Source organism: Triturus cristatus, chromosome 7, assembly GCF_964204655.1.
Source record: "Triturus cristatus chromosome 7, aTriCri1.1, whole genome shotgun sequence".
In the NCBI taxonomy this organism is placed as follows: Eukaryota; Metazoa; Chordata; class Amphibia; order Caudata; family Salamandridae; genus Triturus; species Triturus cristatus.
In genome coordinates, this window is record NC_140590.1 from 473,101,364 (window position 1) to 473,118,449 (window position 17,086).

The 17,086-nt window shown below is 43.7% G+C and overlaps 1 protein-coding gene across 7 annotated transcripts in view; it reads right to left on the reverse strand.

Moving 5' to 3' along the window:
* Positions 1–17,086, reverse strand: part of LOC146809942 (heparan sulfate glucosamine 3-O-sulfotransferase 3A1-like) — a 317,780-nt gene that overhangs the window by 101,299 nt on the left and 199,395 nt on the right. The window lies entirely within an intron of this gene.

A 17,086-nucleotide genomic window follows, 5' to 3' on the forward strand; every position in this document is an offset into this window, starting at 1 on the left:
CATTCTATTTCTTGAATTGATTGTCTTGTGCATGCTGCACCGACTCAACTGTATCCGCAGATTTGTGTTGATACCAATGTATTTCTACACCCTCGTCTTGAGGTGGCTTTATGTCCAGTTATTTTTGGCTTTGTAATAAATTAACTAACCTTATTTAGGGGTCAGTGGTTACTATGTGTAGACTAGAGAAATTGCTTTAGAACTGGTTGACATTGATGATGATTTCTCTCCCCGCCACGCTTTCATGCTGAGAAAATGAACCATTGAATTGTGACTCTAGAGCAGATCCAGAACGCATGGGCCCGGCCTTTCGGGTCTGAACTTTGAAATATCAGAGCATTGAGTTGAGGTTTTTTGGGTCGAGTGCCTTGTTGACGAGTTCTTAAAGTTAAAGCCATGAGATAGGGACAGAAAGCAGTTCTGAGAATTATGAAGTCGGATGAAGTAAATCGTGTTTCAAACAGATGAGGATCATGCACTGATTTTTCTCCTTTCTGTAAGTATTCTACCCCTGGGCTATTTATTGGGGTGCTCAGGTTATCTTTTATTTCAGTTCACCTTGCACAAAGTGCAGCTTCCAGACTGTTTGAAGGAGTCAGAATTGTTTCCAATGTCCCATACCATATCCCAGCCCTTCACTGCCCCCTTATTGAGAAAATAATCCACCATAAGGCATAGTGCTATTTTTGCTAATTGAGCTTTGGCACTGCTTCCCCTCGATACTAAATTAAGGTCCCAACCCACCATTCGATCCCATAAACAGTGGTTATTAGTTTTTCTTTGCATTTTCAGATCCTTCTTTCATATCTGAGAAATTAAAGATCCCCGAAACATCACAAACATAAATAGGTACCTCGGCCATGATCTTAACAGTACATAGACAACAAAAGAAAGTAGAACTTTCACCTTACTGACTGATTGTCACTGAGAGTCAGTTCACCTTTTGAAAAACGTTAAAAACTGGCCTGTTTGCAGCTATTAAGTAACTTGTGTGCAGCAAAAAATATGGATTTTTTTTGTGTTCTTAGAGCCAAGAAGTCTTCATGTGCATATTTGTCTCTAAAACACTATAACATACATTATATGACCTAGCAATGCGAATGGTTACAGTAATTTACTGTTCTTTCCCCCCATCCCATGGAATGCTCTCCAGTGCATCATCTCTGTAGAAAATACACTGAGGCTTCCTGTGTCTGCACTTGGTTCGGTCCCATGAAACTCTGGGTGTTTGTGGGCTGTATAAACACCGGTCCCAATCCAAGCAACAGAGAGTGCTCAAGTGGTTGCCTAAGTCCACATTTGATTTAAGTCAGTAGTAGTGCTTAATTTGTAAAAGAAAGAGTGCCGGTGCCGAAGCTCTGCTCAGAAACCAGCAGACGGTGCTATCAAACGTCTGGGTGCTGAATACCAAAGCTAATGAAAATTCACCTCCTGCCTCTTTACTCCCCTACCTACAGTCCCTGCCCATTTCTGATGGTTTTTGTCATCTTTCTCTTTCTCCGTCTTTCCAATTTGTGTGTTTTTATCTATACTGCTTTGGATGAATTTATCATGTGTACAAATAATTGCCGGTCCCTAAAAATAAGCATGGGCGGCCCCCACCGGCAACCACCCGCTCAAATTAAGCACTGGTCTGCAGTCATTCAAATTCATAAATTGCAGTGAGTTGGCAGCCTCAGTTGAGATGTCAGAGGGTAGGTTTCCATTTTTCACAAAACAAATGTCAAAAGCAGATCACTGTTGGGAGACTCATTCAGCAAAGGTTGGGGATTGAAGTCTGAGCTCACTCATCCTCCTGAGTTGGGTCAATCTGTGCTGGTAGTGGGGTCGATCTGTGCTGGTAGTGGGGTTTGTTATAATTTGTCTAGACTAGAGGCATGTTTGAATACTATTGCTCGTTAGATTAGAGTCTGAGGTGTTGTAACTACTGTGGACACCTAATGCTTTTATTTAGCAACAATGTTCACATACATTTGCCTATCAGGGATTCAGTTACTGTGGGAACTATACAAACAAGCATTGGCAAAGCCAATGGTCTTGCCTATGGATGATTGGCTTTGTCGATCACTTAGGGGTGGAAAAACGGGATGGCAGGTGGGTGGAGCGAATAGGAATGTAAAAAAAGCACAATAAAGTGGCTATCACTGTTTGTGTCATAGTGCTTTTTTTCTTTCTGACAATTTGGGAGGAGGAGAATAAGTGAGAAGGACAATAAGGGAGTGGGAGGGGAATAAGGAATACAGCGGGTGGGAGGGGGAAAAGCAACATGGCCGGGGTAGAGGATTAAAAAACACAGACGGGGTAGGAGGGGAATAAGCAACACGGGCGGGTGGATGAGAAAGGAATAAGCAACATAGATGGTGGTGTGATAGGAATAAACAAGACTAACGCGGGGTGGGAGGGAATAATCAACACAGACGAAGGGGTGTGAGAGGAAGACACAACATGGAAAGGAGTGGGAGAGAAAGAAGCAACAAGGAAGGCAGGGGAAGAAGAAATACAATAAGTGAGAAAAAGCACTTCAATCACAGCGCCAGCAGCAGGCAGACCATAATCTGGATGAACCAGTCAGAAGAGGAAGTGAAGACAGCTTGCGCTGCCCAGGAAGTAAATGAGTGAGAATGAAGCCCATGAATGGTAAGCAGTGGGCAGGCACCTAGCCCCTTGTTGTATACAATATCTCCCACAAGTAAGAGTGTTTGAGCCAATGCATGCTCACACAGGCTAGACCTAAAAAATTAGTTAAACACAGAAAAGCAAAACCTTAGCAGTATCACAAATGACACCTATCCTTTTTAAGATGCCCAGGTTTTTTTTACCATATGTCCCACATGTGCCACCAATCTGGAGGCACTTATCACGTACCACCTGTGACAGAAGAAAGGATGTCTAATTTGCATGGCAAGACTTCTCTTGAATCAACGTTGTGTCTCCCATTTCATGCCAGGAAAAAATATATACTATAAGCCTCAGTGGCTACTGATTTGCATAGGTCTGAAATAGTTTGCATTTGCAAATTATGAAGCCAGGCTGTATCTCTGATTTGTGTACATTACAGCTGTGAACGAAAGAACCATCCTGTAAGTCTTTTTGTATAAAGCTTCTCCCCCTGTCTGCCAGAAAATGTGGTACTTTATTGGGGGAACCAGGACTGCAAGGAAGCAAGACCTCACTAAGGCTGCTTTTATTCCCACCATATTACAATTCACCAAAAGAAAAAAGATACGGGGTGTGAGAAGTTGGCCTGGCATATGCTGGTCACGAGTTATAGTGGCCACCTTGCACCAGTCCAATTCGATTCTTATGGTAGATAGGTTTAAGACAACCTTTTAAAGAAAGCTATCCTAGTGGCAGCTGTGAAGAGCAGCCTTCAGGCTAAGTCTCAGAGGAATGTAAAGCAGCTTATTTTACCTTATAATCTCTTGAATTACCAAATGAAAGGACACCACACAGGTATATATATCAAATATATATGTATTTATTTCTAGACACAGTCTACTAATCTCTTTATGAGCTTAGAAGCCAGATACACATTCAAAATTCAACGTTTCTCAATAAGTTAAGCACAAATATGGCTGGAGCCCTAGGGGCAAACCAGACCATATACTAAAAAAATGGTATAAGAATGTTGACTTGCAAAATGACAAGGCCTAGGGCCTGGGGAATCGCTGGGGCTTCACTACTGCAGTGTTAGCAGGTAAGTAACAGGCCCACGGGAGACGCGTGTGTCCCTATTGATTATAATGGAGCAAGTCGCGGTTTGATTTTTAAAGTTTTAGGGTACTTTGAGGAAGTCTACAAGCAAGCCACTTACAAGGTAAGTAATTCAAGGGCCAACACACACTAGGGCACTGGAGTGCACGAGTTACCTCACCCAGGGAAGCCGGGTGCATAGGTGTCTTTTGGTGTCGGGTCGCGTCGCTGTTTTCTATGGAGACCAAAGAAGACTTGCTGCTTGCGTCGACTGAAGAAGTGTCCGGTGGAATCCAAGGGTGGATTCAAGTTGCAGATGACCTGAAAATTGAAGTGACAGTGTTCAAAGTCATTTGCCAGTGACCAGGAAGATGGATGACCACAGATGTCGGGTGATTTCAGGTCGTCGATGGTGTTTTGACTCTTCGCTCACGAGGTCCAGGAGAGCTCGACGATGACCAGCAGCTGGATTCGAAGTGTCCCACAACGTCTGCAGCTGACTGCAGTATTGGCAACCAGATTGGAGCCAACAAGCCTTGGCAACTGCAAGTCTCGTGTAGAGTGAAGAAAGTTGATGGTGCAGACCAGCAAGGTCTGAGGGACTCACCCAGTGAAGGTAAGTGAGGGCAGGCCTGGAGCAAACAGGGGAGCCCTTTGAGTTTATAAGAAAGTCTTCAGGAGACCCACAAGCCAACGGGCAAGGGATCGCAAAGACGCCACTTCAGGAAATGCTTCACAGGAGCCCACGGTCACTCGGGATGGTGATTTTCACTGCAAAACTTGCTGGAGGCTTGGGCCACAAATGGTCCAATGCACAAGTTTTTAGAACGTAGTGAAGGGGTTGCACTCGACAATAGTGCACGGTCCCCAGGTATTGCTGTTCCTCGGTACTCGTGGGGTCCACTCACCACAGCTCTGCTGGGGACTCACAATGGCCATCGTGAAGTCAGGAAATCTACTTCTGGGGCTGCAGGGACTTCAAACTCCAGCGGGAGCGGGAAAGTTTGCAACCATTGATTAAGCCTTTTGATGCCTGCCAAGCAGGGGAGTCACTCCTTGACTCCAAGGGAGATTCTTCTGTCTTCCAAAGGTAGTGGAACATCAAAGGGCCAGGATTCTTCTTTGTAGAGTGTCGTCCAGGGCTATCTGTTTTGCAATGGCAACGTTTGCTATCTTATACTGAAGATAGGGGAGGGACTAGCTCTATGACCACTCCTCTAGGAGGGTCAGGGGAGGGGGTAGTTACACTCACTTCCCTTTGTCCAGTTTCGTGCCAGAGCAGGGGCAGGTAGCCCCTGAACCGGTTTGAGCTGGCATATGCACAGAGGAGCCTACTGCTCCCCCAGTGCAGGACTTCAAAGCACTCTAGGAGTGCACCCACCCAGCCCCAATACACTAAATCCTGTCTGGAAGGTGGTGACACCTCCCTGTGACAGGATGACTTTTGTTGGGCTTCCTCCACTGCGAGTTTCAGTCAGCAGCAGGAGGGCAGCCCAGTGTCTGTGCTGGTGGCATCCATTTTGTGATGCCAGGGCTCTTTCAGATTTCTGTCGTTTTACATATCGTCCCCTCTAGAAGGGTGAGATCATGCTCCCACATCATGGACTGATGTGGGGGTATGATTCCAAGTTGTTTGACACCAAACACGACATGTTTTGATGCAGTCATTCCAAAGTTAGCATTTTAATGCACTTAAGAGTATATGGTTTAACCGCATCCACAAACAGCCATAGAGAATAGACTCTGGTAGCTGCAGAGGGGCCCTGCTCATACAGTCACCCCCTCACATTGTAAACCAAGCACCCTGCCCTCAGGATTGATAGGGCCTGCTATAGGGGTGGCTGATAGGTTTATATGTGTGTGTATGGTGAGATATAGAAACATATACCTCAGTGAGGAGTGCTAACACTACCTCACACAGGCTGCAGTAGCAGGCCTGTGGTGTCAGATTGAGTCTGCTTCCCAGGGGTGGCATAATACATGCTGCAGCCCCTGGTAGGCCTGTGAAGTGCCTAAGCCCTAGGTACCTAAGGTACCATATACTAGGGGCTCATAAGGTACCACAGTATCCAATCACTGGTGCATCTAATATGCACACCAAGTCGTTTAGAGAGAACAGAGAGACTGGGGCCCTGATTAGCAGGAGCCCTACCAGACTATAGCCAGAAACCAGTGTATACATCAGAAAAAAAGTGGGGGCAACATAAGTGCAGATCCTACTCTCCTACACGGGGGTTAACATTTGTTTCTAATTTCAAAATGCGCATAGCCCCCAAGCCCAATTAAAAAAATCTCAGCTTTGTGGGTGTTACATTAATACCCTTTGGAGTACAGTCTCCAGAAAATGAAAACCTTTGGGTGGTTAAACCCAGACTCAAGAGACCTCACATGCCAATAAAAGAGAGCGAGTGTGTGAAACTAACATATGCCCAGAGGAAAGAAAATATGTAAAAAGCAATGGAGGCTGGTGTTAGTGAGCGTGATGGGTGGGACCACACCATTCCTGGTAAACGAGGAGAAGAGAGGTGGGTAGGTAAGATGTGCTCAGAACATAGGCTGGGTGTTCTATATTGAAATAGATTGGAGATTTTTTTTTGGGTGGGCATGTAACTGCGTAGAATCCGGCGAGAACTCTATTTGCCCTTGGTGCCCAAGTCAGGGTTCTTGCATCAGCTGGGGGGCCGTGGCCCCCTTTCAGGGCTTTTTATTTTGTCTGCCCTCACATGCCGACGCTTTGGCCCGGTGCAGAGTCAGCAGGGCGTTTGAGGAGCATAGATAGCTAGGGGGAGAGCAGGAGGCACAGTCAAGATTGGGGTGGGACAATCTTGTGGGCTAAGTATGAGTGCTAGGATCCGCTCATGACTATGTGCTATTGTTTGAATTGACGAAGTCTTCCATGCAGCAGGTATATATTTGAAACAACAAGGGGCAACCCAGTAACAATGCAACCTTGGTAGTATAATGATAAAGGAAAACAATGGTCCCTGGTGGGGGAAGTGTAGCCTCAACTTCCACGGAATGCTGGTCAATCACCATCAAAGGATTTACTTCACTAGAACACATATAATGTTATTCACATACAGATTGTTTTTAATCATAGGAAAGTGATCTCCTCAAGCTCTGATATCATGCACAATTAAAGCGGTGTTTTCCAAACGATGCAACAGTGCAGTGGATGTGAGGTAAGCAGGTGAGAAGTGCACTAGTGATAGTAAATATATATACATCAATAGTGACTGTGGAGGATGCACAGTGGTATAATCTAGACTCAAATATAGAGTAGCAGGCTCCTGCATTACATATACACAGTGCACTATTATAGTGTCAATGTTTCGACACTTAAGTGTTGTTTTTACAGGGTCATCATTATGACAGAAGGCAGGAAACACCAATTGGATAGTGTTCATGCAGTAATGCTCAAACGTTAATTACTGAAGTAATTCCACAGATCAAAGGTCATAGAACCAAAGAATAAATAAAAGTCTCCTATAAGTGTATGTATTAATGGTCAAGCGACTGTGGAGCCAGTACCCGAAGCATAGGTAGACTTCTTATCGGTGCTCTGCAGCATAATATTGCAATGACGCACGAGAACTAAAAGACATTAGTAAAAACAGAATCATACAAAAGTTTGTACTTTTTGGCTGGATTCATGGTCATTTCCGGATCTCTTGGCCTGTACTTATCCATTTAAGAAGATCATATCAAAATTTCAGGCACCTTCTCTGAGACCGCAAACCGACTGTTTCAAACATACCAACCCTGGATGTTTATGTTTCACTATGTGCACCAATAAGAAGTCTACCTATGCTTTGGGTACTGGCTCCACAGTCGCTTGGCCATTAATGCACACTTCTCTTAAATACTTAAAAGAGACTTTTATTTGTTCTTAGGTTCTATGACCTTTGATCTGTTGATCCACTTCACTTTTTAATGGTTGACATTTACTGCATGAACACTATCCAACTGGTGTTTCTCTCCTTCTATCCTGATGATGACCCTGCACAAGCAACACTTAAGGGTCGAAACATTGACACTATAATAGTGTACTGTGTATATGTAATGCAGAAGCCTGCAACTCTTTATTAGAGTCTACATTATACAACTGTGCATCCTTTTATTTTACAGAGTTTTATATAGCGTGAAATTGACCCGAAGGTATCGGGTATCAGAGCACTTTACATAGCACCGGTTGCGTTACATGAGGACACATTCATTTTTATTTCTGTGCATCCTACACAGTCACTATTGATATATATATATTTGTGAATATATATATGTATATATATATATATATATATATATATATATATATATATATATATATATATTCACTTAAAAAACCATAGGTTTCACACATGTTATAGTTAGGTGGACATTTCACTGGTAAAAAAACAAAACCAATGAAATTCCCCCATTATAGTTAGTTCAGATAACTATAACTCGTGCGACCGCCACTCTATCACAAGGATGATGTCATCAGTGATGTCATGAGTGATGCCACTGACCATGTCATGAGTGATGTAACGTCATGAGCAGTGGATTGCGGGCGCGCGAGTTACAGTTATCTGAACTAACTATAACGGGGGAATTTCATTGGTTTTTTACGAGTGAAATGCAAATGTCCACCTAACTATAACATGTGTGAAACCTATGGTTTTTAAGTGAATTTGCAAGGTTTTTTAAATGCTAATTCCTAACTATAACGTGTGTGAAACCTTTGCTAAATTATGTATGTATTATTATATATTTTTTTAAGGTTTTCACCGTGCGCGCACCGTGCGCGCACCCCGCGATTTTTAAAAATAAAATAAAAGGTTTTTTCACCCTTCGGGGTCCTTCAGGGACCCCCTGACAAAGGCTAGGGGGTCAGGAACTCTCTACCCTGCCCCCTTTTCACGTTCGCCACCTCTCTTTTTCAGTGTCACACCCAAAACAAACAAAATGGCGGCCGACACTTCCTGATATCGACCGATTCGAACGTTGACTGACATGTAACCACCAATCAGAATTACGCTCGCGCACGTAAGGGTGCGCGCACGGTGCGCGCACGGTGCGCAGCTATAGATATTTATGTACTTTTAACTGCAATTTTCTCAGGAACTACTGAACAGATTGACTCCATATATGCAAAAGGCACATGCCTGACCTGAGGACTACCTCTCTGCCAAATTTCAAGTAATTCTGTTCAGCCGTTCGGGCTGTACCTTCGACTAAAGGTCCTACGGGAAAATGCATGGAGAAAACGCGTTTTGGGACCCCACTTTTTTCTCGGCCCCCGCTTGATGAATCACCCCGAGACTTTCAGGGTAGGAGCTGAGCGGAGCGCCCCATTAGTTTTGAAAATTTCGCGAGGATTCATCAACCGGCGCCAAAGTTATTCAAAATAGAATTTTGAGATTTCATATGGAAACTCGGTCCTAACTATAACTATCTACTGGCGACTGCCAGTAGATTATTTATATATATATATATATATATATATATATATATATTGGATAGTGCTAGCACACTTCTTACTCGCTCACCTCACATCCACTGCATCATTGCGTCATTTGTGAAACACCGCTTTAATTGTACATGATATCAGAGCTCGATGAGTTCACTTTTCTATGACTAGCAATAATCTTTGTGAATAAAATTGTATGTGTTCTAGTTCAACCAGTCCTCCTATGGTGATGGACTAGCATTCCGTGGAAGTTGAGGCTACACTTCCCCTTCAGAGACCATTGTTTCCTTCATCATTACCAGGCAGCAGGGCAGTGCTGACTGGCACTGATGTGCTTGACAGTGTGAGAGAGTGCATTTATGTATAAGAGTGAATATCTGGCTCTGTGTGTGTGTATGGGGGCTGATGGATTATTTGACAAGGAAAGAGAACCTCTAATAAGGTCCTTAAAATTCAAATACAAGTGTTTAGGGAGTGAATGTGGCATTATGACCAGAGCTGCCAACTTTGGAGCTGGGGAACCAAATTCCATTCTCGGCTTCGGCTCAACATTCTGTGATTCTGGACAAAATCATTTAATCATCCCCAGGCCTAGAATGACATGAATCTGAACTTGTGTAATGTAACTAATGCTCATGTAAAGCGCTCCACTGGCGCTATATAAAATAAAAAAGAGCAAAATACAGTACTTCTTCCTCATACTATGTTTTTCTTACCCTGTGTATGTAAACTATGTATCAAGAGTTAAACAATGACTTTCTGTGAAGTCAGGTTAAACACAAGCTCATACGTGTCCTTTTGTAGTGACAATCAGTTTAAGACTGAACCACACAAGGCCCTTCCGTGGCTTCTCCAAATTTCGCATTTAAACAGCAGTCACGTCTACACTGCAGCACGTGCCCACCAGTAAAAATTAGAGGCATTCCACCCTCAGAGAACCTGAGAGATCCCTCTATTACAGCCACCAGTGCATGCCCAAACCACCAAATGGTAAGTATTTCAGAAGAACGATATGTTTTTCATTAGAGCTGGCATTGTCTGCTTATGTTTTAAAGGGCACGATTTCTTTTTTGTAACAACATAGCTGACTCGGTGTTCCCCAGTATGGACAAACTGCTCCTAGTAGCCTCATTGCCTGATTTCTTTGTAGTAGGGCACTCACAGTCATTAATTCCACTGTCCATGGCACTCGTTGCCATCATCTCAATAAAAGTCTACTAGAAACATGTAGAAATAATACACTGCCTGAAAAACATGAGCAGGCATAAAGTAATCTGACGAATGTCAAACAATACTGATGGGAAAAATATAAAGTGAAATGGGACTAAAAATATCTCTGTGAAAACAGCATGTACAGGACCTGTGCTTACATTTCCCTATGAACTGAATGCAGAGACCATTATCTTTTTCTATTTGTGCATCACTATTGGAAGTAGTTGCATCATTCTGCATAGAGGTTGTAAACTGTAATTTTCTGTTGATTAATAAAAAATAAAAAATAAATCCACAAAGGCTTGTCATCACTCGTATGCTTTTGCAACTCACGTCTGAAACAGTCTTGTAATATGTTGCCATGTAGTGTATAGCATGTAGAATGTTGGTGTTTTAGTGTACAACCCTAAATGTATTCCATCATTTATTTTATGTGTTTAATATAGCGCTGATACTTTGACTTCTTTTCTCCCATGCACAGCTGCTAATTTACATACAGACTCATGCAGTGGGTTTAAGCTAATGTGAAGCCACGCTGCAAACCTTCACCTGCCTGTAGAATGCAAAACAATATGCTTCATCAGCAATCTATTTGTCCTACTAATGTTTATTACTACAAATCAAAAGCGCTCGTTGGAACCTGACTAAAATTCATTTGTAGCTCTGCTGCACCAACACGGCTTGGTGCCACAGGCTTACATTTACTTCTCCTACTGACTTTAAGGCAGTGCCAAATGCCGTCTTGTTCTCTAATCTGATTTGCCTGCTCAAGCTTTAGATTTTTATGCAAATTTTGCACCAAAATGTTCTTGGAGGGGAATCCCCCCACCACTTCCAACCCCTCACGTGTTGGTCAGGTTTACGCACCACCACTTTCAAGAGTCGCCATCCACCATTGATAAAAAAAAGGTACCTGCTCTTTAAACTAGTTTCCTTGAGTTGTAGAGAAAAATACAGTGTCGCTGTGTCCTTGCAACCAGTGTGACTTAAGGCATGTCTTCAATCTAGCTGAAGTGCTGTCATCCTAACACCTCCCTGCTGCTTGTTGACTGCCTCACCCGGCCCATGGTCTCTGGCCTCCTGTACCTCTCTCAGCTTTGAACACCCTAGCCACCTCTCTCTCAGCATTTTATTATTATTAGTAGTAGTAGTAGTGGCAGAGGCTGTAGCAGTAGGAGTAGTGCTATTTGAATATTTGTAAAGCACTGCGTGTACTATAAAAGATTCACTTAGTGATGTCAAATAAATGCTCATAGATAATCCTGTGTAAAAATAATGAGGCGTATTCACCAAGGCATTTAAATTTGGAGTACGTAAAGTAGTATCCCATACTATCTCGTACATCCTCTTACATCCATTTGTGACTAGCCCCAAAACATATAAAATGAGAACATTCAAGGAATATTCATTTACAATTAGTACAGATAGAAATGTCCCTCCAGCTCGGCTCCGCAGACCGCGCCCTCGCCACCGTTCCCCGCATCCGAAGAGTGACCGCCGGTGTCAGATCATTCTCCCACCTCGCCGCCAAGACATGGAACACCCTCCCCATCCGCCTACGGCAGACCGAAGACCTCCTGACCTTCAGAAGACCTCAAGACCTGGCTCTTCGAACAGTAGCAGCTTCCTCCCCCCTCAGCGCCTTGAGACCCTCACGGGTGTGTAGTGCGCTCTACAAATGCTTTGATTTATTGATTCATTCATTCATAGCCCTCTACACTTTTACTCATAGGGAGATGGACGTTACAGGCAGGTTCAGGAAGAAATGTAAGAGGGCGTAAAAGAGTACTCCTACAGCACTGGTTCCCATACTCATAAATGCTTTTGTGATTCAGAGCCAAAGGTTTGAATTTTCCATAACTTTAGATAAATTTGATTTAAATGAATTTCAACTAAAAGGACGTTAAATGTTAGGGCTTCCTGATCTTGGAGGTCGTGACTGCCACCCCCCCCCCCCCCCCCATGTTGTATTTGGTGTTAGGAACCGTCAACAGGAAGGGTAGAATATACTTTATGGTGCACTTGAGTGCACACTTACAGACAGAAATGCAGGTTTTATGGTCTAATTCTTTTAAACAAGACGTGGGCTGGACTGCCCCTATCTGCTGACGCTGTGTGCGAACCCCCTGTGCTCTGGATCTCCATGGGGTTTGGCAGAGAGCCCAGGACCAATCTCCCGGATACAAGGGCAGCGGATCAGCTGACGCTACAATAGCGAACATCACAGCTAATTAGTGGTTAGAATCGCTGCTGCCCTTCCCATTGCTCCTAATTAGCCCAATGAATTATTGAATCAGGGAAAGACTTTCTTTAACTTTCTTCCTTTTCTCTGCAGCATCTAGAGTGATCCTTCACTTGAAAAATATGGAGTTGGGGGGGCAGTCTTGGAGAAGCAGCCACACAGGGTGGCTCTGCCAACAAACCGGCAGGAGGGCAAAGAACAAGGGGCTCAAAAGAGGCTGGAGCTGTGCCCGCGCCTCTCAGGCCTGCAGCACCGTTAGCTCTGAAGGGCCATCGACAGAACAAGCCTCTCATCCCATTAACTGATTCTTCATTGATTTTCTTACTGTCTGACAAGAAAATCATTGTGGTTTGTGGGCTCCAAGCCTTTCTGCACAGTGCGGATCTCTGCCCGCCTCTTGCCGAGGGCTCTTCATGCGGACAGCAGGGCTGCCTCGCGCCTCACCTCCTCGGGACACCATGTACATGGTACAGGTCGGTGTTGAGTGCGTCCATGCAATTGGTGAAAAGAAACACAACTTCCAGAACACGTTTTGTTGTGAAATGAAATTTGATACATGATCTCATGACATAGGGATACAGGGCAGCCCTGACCGTGCAATGGGATTCAACGCACCTCAATAGCAGTCCTATTCTGTATATTATTTGGGGTTTTTCGTGCAGCATATAATCACATGTCAAAAAACTACAGCAACGCTGAGAAGAAATACAGTTATCAAAATGGTAGAAAATTACCTTAGCAAAAGTAGAGCTATTGCCCGAAAAGGGCAAATTTGGCCAATTCAGGTCAGGGGTCGGTGAAAGTTTTAATATGCAAGCATAGGGTGCTACACCACTAAGTATGGAACATTACAGTATTCAAGTCTGGTGCTATGATGATCAACGCAATGATAGCTCTAAGGATGCCCATACAGCTAGTTTGGAATACATCACATTCAATTCAGATGGCAGCTAGCCGACAATACCACTAAATGAATATGACTGCCCACTAACAGGTACATGGAGTCAAGGGGCCACGGGATACAGCGAAAGGTATATAACAATACTGGTGCTGGCCCGAGCAAATTGCAACTACAGAGACTTACCTACTTTGACCATCTCAGACAACAAATGAAAACCCTTGCTTTAAGATCATGCAGATAACCAGCCTTGCAGGCGGACATTAAAATCAACTTAACATTCTCTACAATGCAATCATCCTCATACACTCCAAATGCTCTCTTACACAAAGACACCATTAACACCCAAAAAACACAGGTGTGTGCATTAGGTCCCCAAGATACCAGGCAGAGGGACTAATAGATATAAGTGACATGGGTTAGGTGAATGTTCACATTACCTGCAATACGGCCCTCAGAGACAGCCCTAAAACACCTCACACACCTGGCCTTGGCTGGCAGGTGACAGTAACCACAGGGATACCCCAACATTCAACACAACACCATTCTCACTGCATTGTGCATGGTCTGTCAGCACGGCTCGCTGTGGTTACACCCATAACCAGATGCATCCACTTCTGCAAGGAAAAGAGCCAAGAGTCCAAGTAATTGGCAGATATGGGCAGTATACAAAGCAAATAACGTAACATAGTATAACCTAATACGCCAGTGCAATATTGACGAACATCTATGCACACACCAAACGAAGAAGAAGAAGGTTTATTAACAAAAACTAAATATCTGTTGACTGTAGATTCTTTGGATAGGGGACCACCTTCAGAACCATAAACATAATGATCTCCCTAAACAAAGGCAAGGCACAGATATATAGATGATCGAATACAGGCAATCAGTGAAGCTCGCACGACCCCATAAAACACGACGAATATTACAGCTGCCGGAGCCTGACATCATCAGAAAGGGAGAGATGCCCTTCAAATGTAACAAGAGCATAACTTGCGGCTGCTGGTCAGGTGTATTAAATCTCTTCACACTGCCTTGCAGTATGTAGGCAAGTATATTTATTTACCAGCAGACCACAGAAGAAGGCCTGTTCCCTTGCCAGTCCAACAGCTCGACTGCACGGGCCTGGAAACTGGCCTCGGTGGAATGCTTGCTTCATTCCGTTCATGTCACCTAACTCTACACAGGCCTCACATTACAACACAAAGCTAATTGTTTTCTCATCTTGAGAGCCAAGATGTGAAAGACAGGCTCTAAAGGGTCTCCAACAGGTAGAACGTGAGCTACCAGTAGCTCGCTGCCTCGCTCTCAGTAGCTCACTCTTCATTGCCTGTCACTTTGAAACAATGTGCTCTCGTTTCTGTGAGGCCTGGGAAGCCCTCATTGCAGAGTGCCCTCTTCTGAAAATGTTCTTTATTTCTCTTTCTTTTCCTACTTTTTTACTTTTCTCCTCTCTTTCTCAACTCCTCTTCCTTGGATATTTCTTTTCTTTCTACACTTTCTTGAGTCACTTTTTCCCCCCATTTCTTGCTTTCTCTTCTTTCGTCCTATGTCTTTCGTTCTTTACTTCTTTCCCTCTGCCTTTCTTTTTTGTCCGTTCTTGCTCTTTCTTGCTGTTGTTTTTCTCTCTACTTTTTTCTTTCTTCTCCATTCTTCCTCAACAATTCTCATTTCACTTTTTTCCTTATTCCTTTTTCTTCCTCATACCTTCTTTCTTCACCCAATATTCTTTGCTTTCTTTTCTTCTGCTTCCTCACCTTTTTTTCACTCAATTTTGTTTATTTCTTGTTTTCACTTATTTCTTTTCTTTCTCCGTTGCTTTTCTTTTTACTTCTTTCCTTTCCTGCTTCTTCCTTCCCTTTAATTCCCTTTTTTGATCTTCTTGACTTATTTTTATCTTTATTTTTTTCTTTTGTACTTCCTGTTTACATTGCATTCTTTTTCCTTCCCTTCTTTCTATTTTTCCACTTCTTTCTTAATTTCTCTTTCGTCACTGCTTTCTATGTTTTCATTTTCTTTATCTGCTCCTTTATTTTGCTTCCTTTTTTTTTGCTCTCGTCTCCCCGTTTGTAATTTAGCTATTGCAACAATGCTGTAATGCTCACTGGATCACAGCTGGGGGTACTCGAGTCAAGGTGTTTAAGTTGTGTAAACTTTCAGAATCATTATGTTGGGCAGTGGCTCAGGAAAGGTTTAATTGATCTAAAGTAGCTCTCACTATAGAAAAGGTTGGAGACCCCTATATCATTGACAGGTACATTCCCTTAGGCAGACGCAAGGAAAACATGACTGCGGTGTTCCCAGTTAAACTAATATGCAGTTTTAATTTACAGCAACAATGATGAGATCATATGGATGGAATCTTTATTGTTGTGTGTACGACTGGCGGACTATTGTCATCCATGGGAAAGAACACCAACTCAGGTGGACTTTAAGCTACTTTAGGTGAATTATTGACTCAGTAATAAGACTAAGAACAATTCAGTGATCTCAGAGCTAATGCTCACATCCTCAGATAGTTCTGCACTGACTACCTCTGCACAAGAATCATGTCTACGGACACAACTCAGTGCCAGCTGCCCTTCACCTGACTCCACTGGACAGGTGTTCAAATTCTTCAATCAACCTTGCAAGCTCCAACTCCCAGGTCATTGGGCCTCCCATGTGCTTTGAACACGTTTCCGTCTTCCACTAATTAATGACTTTACTGAAAATATTCCATAATAATGAATGCTTCCACATCTGAGACCTATGGTGACTTCAGCAGATGAAATAAAAGTGCAAGAATTTGTCCTGGTGTATGGCGAACTTTGAAAAGGTGGGGTTTAAATACTTGTGGTGTGCAAAGTGCTAAAACTCACAATTCTGCATATTTGTTTTCAATCAATGGAAGTAATGCTAAATGCGTGGTTTAAAAAAGATGAGAGACTGTGTTTGGGGTGCCTTACTGCAGTGGTATATTGTTCCCACTGATGCAAGAGGCTCATGGTAAAGGGGACTGGTCTGGTTGATAACTGCCGAATCACCTGTTCTAAGCCTTGCTTCCTGCCAGAGTCAGGTTTGAGCACTGCCTCCCATCTTCACTGCTCTCCAGCCAACCGGGTCACACCTTGGACAGCTCCATCTTCTGCTGGACTCTTTCATGTCCACACTCCCCCAGGAACTGTACCAGGTTGCTACCTCCTTGGCACCTACCGGAGATCCTGGGACAGTACAGCAGTGCACCATTTCTTGATCGAGGATGTCTGGACCAGTAAATGGGCACGGAGAGGTGTAGTTCTAGTGCTTACGGTGCTTTACATAGTCGGTGAAATCAGAAAGCCTCAGAAATTCAGCCTACTACTGGTGCGCTGCCACCATGCTAAAAGACGAAGCGCAGCAGCCGTGAAGCGGACGCTGTGTTTATAAAAGAAGGTGCGTGGCCTCCTGAAGCAGCCGGCAAGCTGATGCCTAATCAAAGGAAACACTGCCACTCTACTTGGCTACCATGCCACTAACCATAGCCCTGCGTGGCTGTAGACAGCAACGGAGTTTAGTAAGCTGCCACAGCTGCTTGCAGACATCCAGAGCCATGTGGAGCGAATGTACA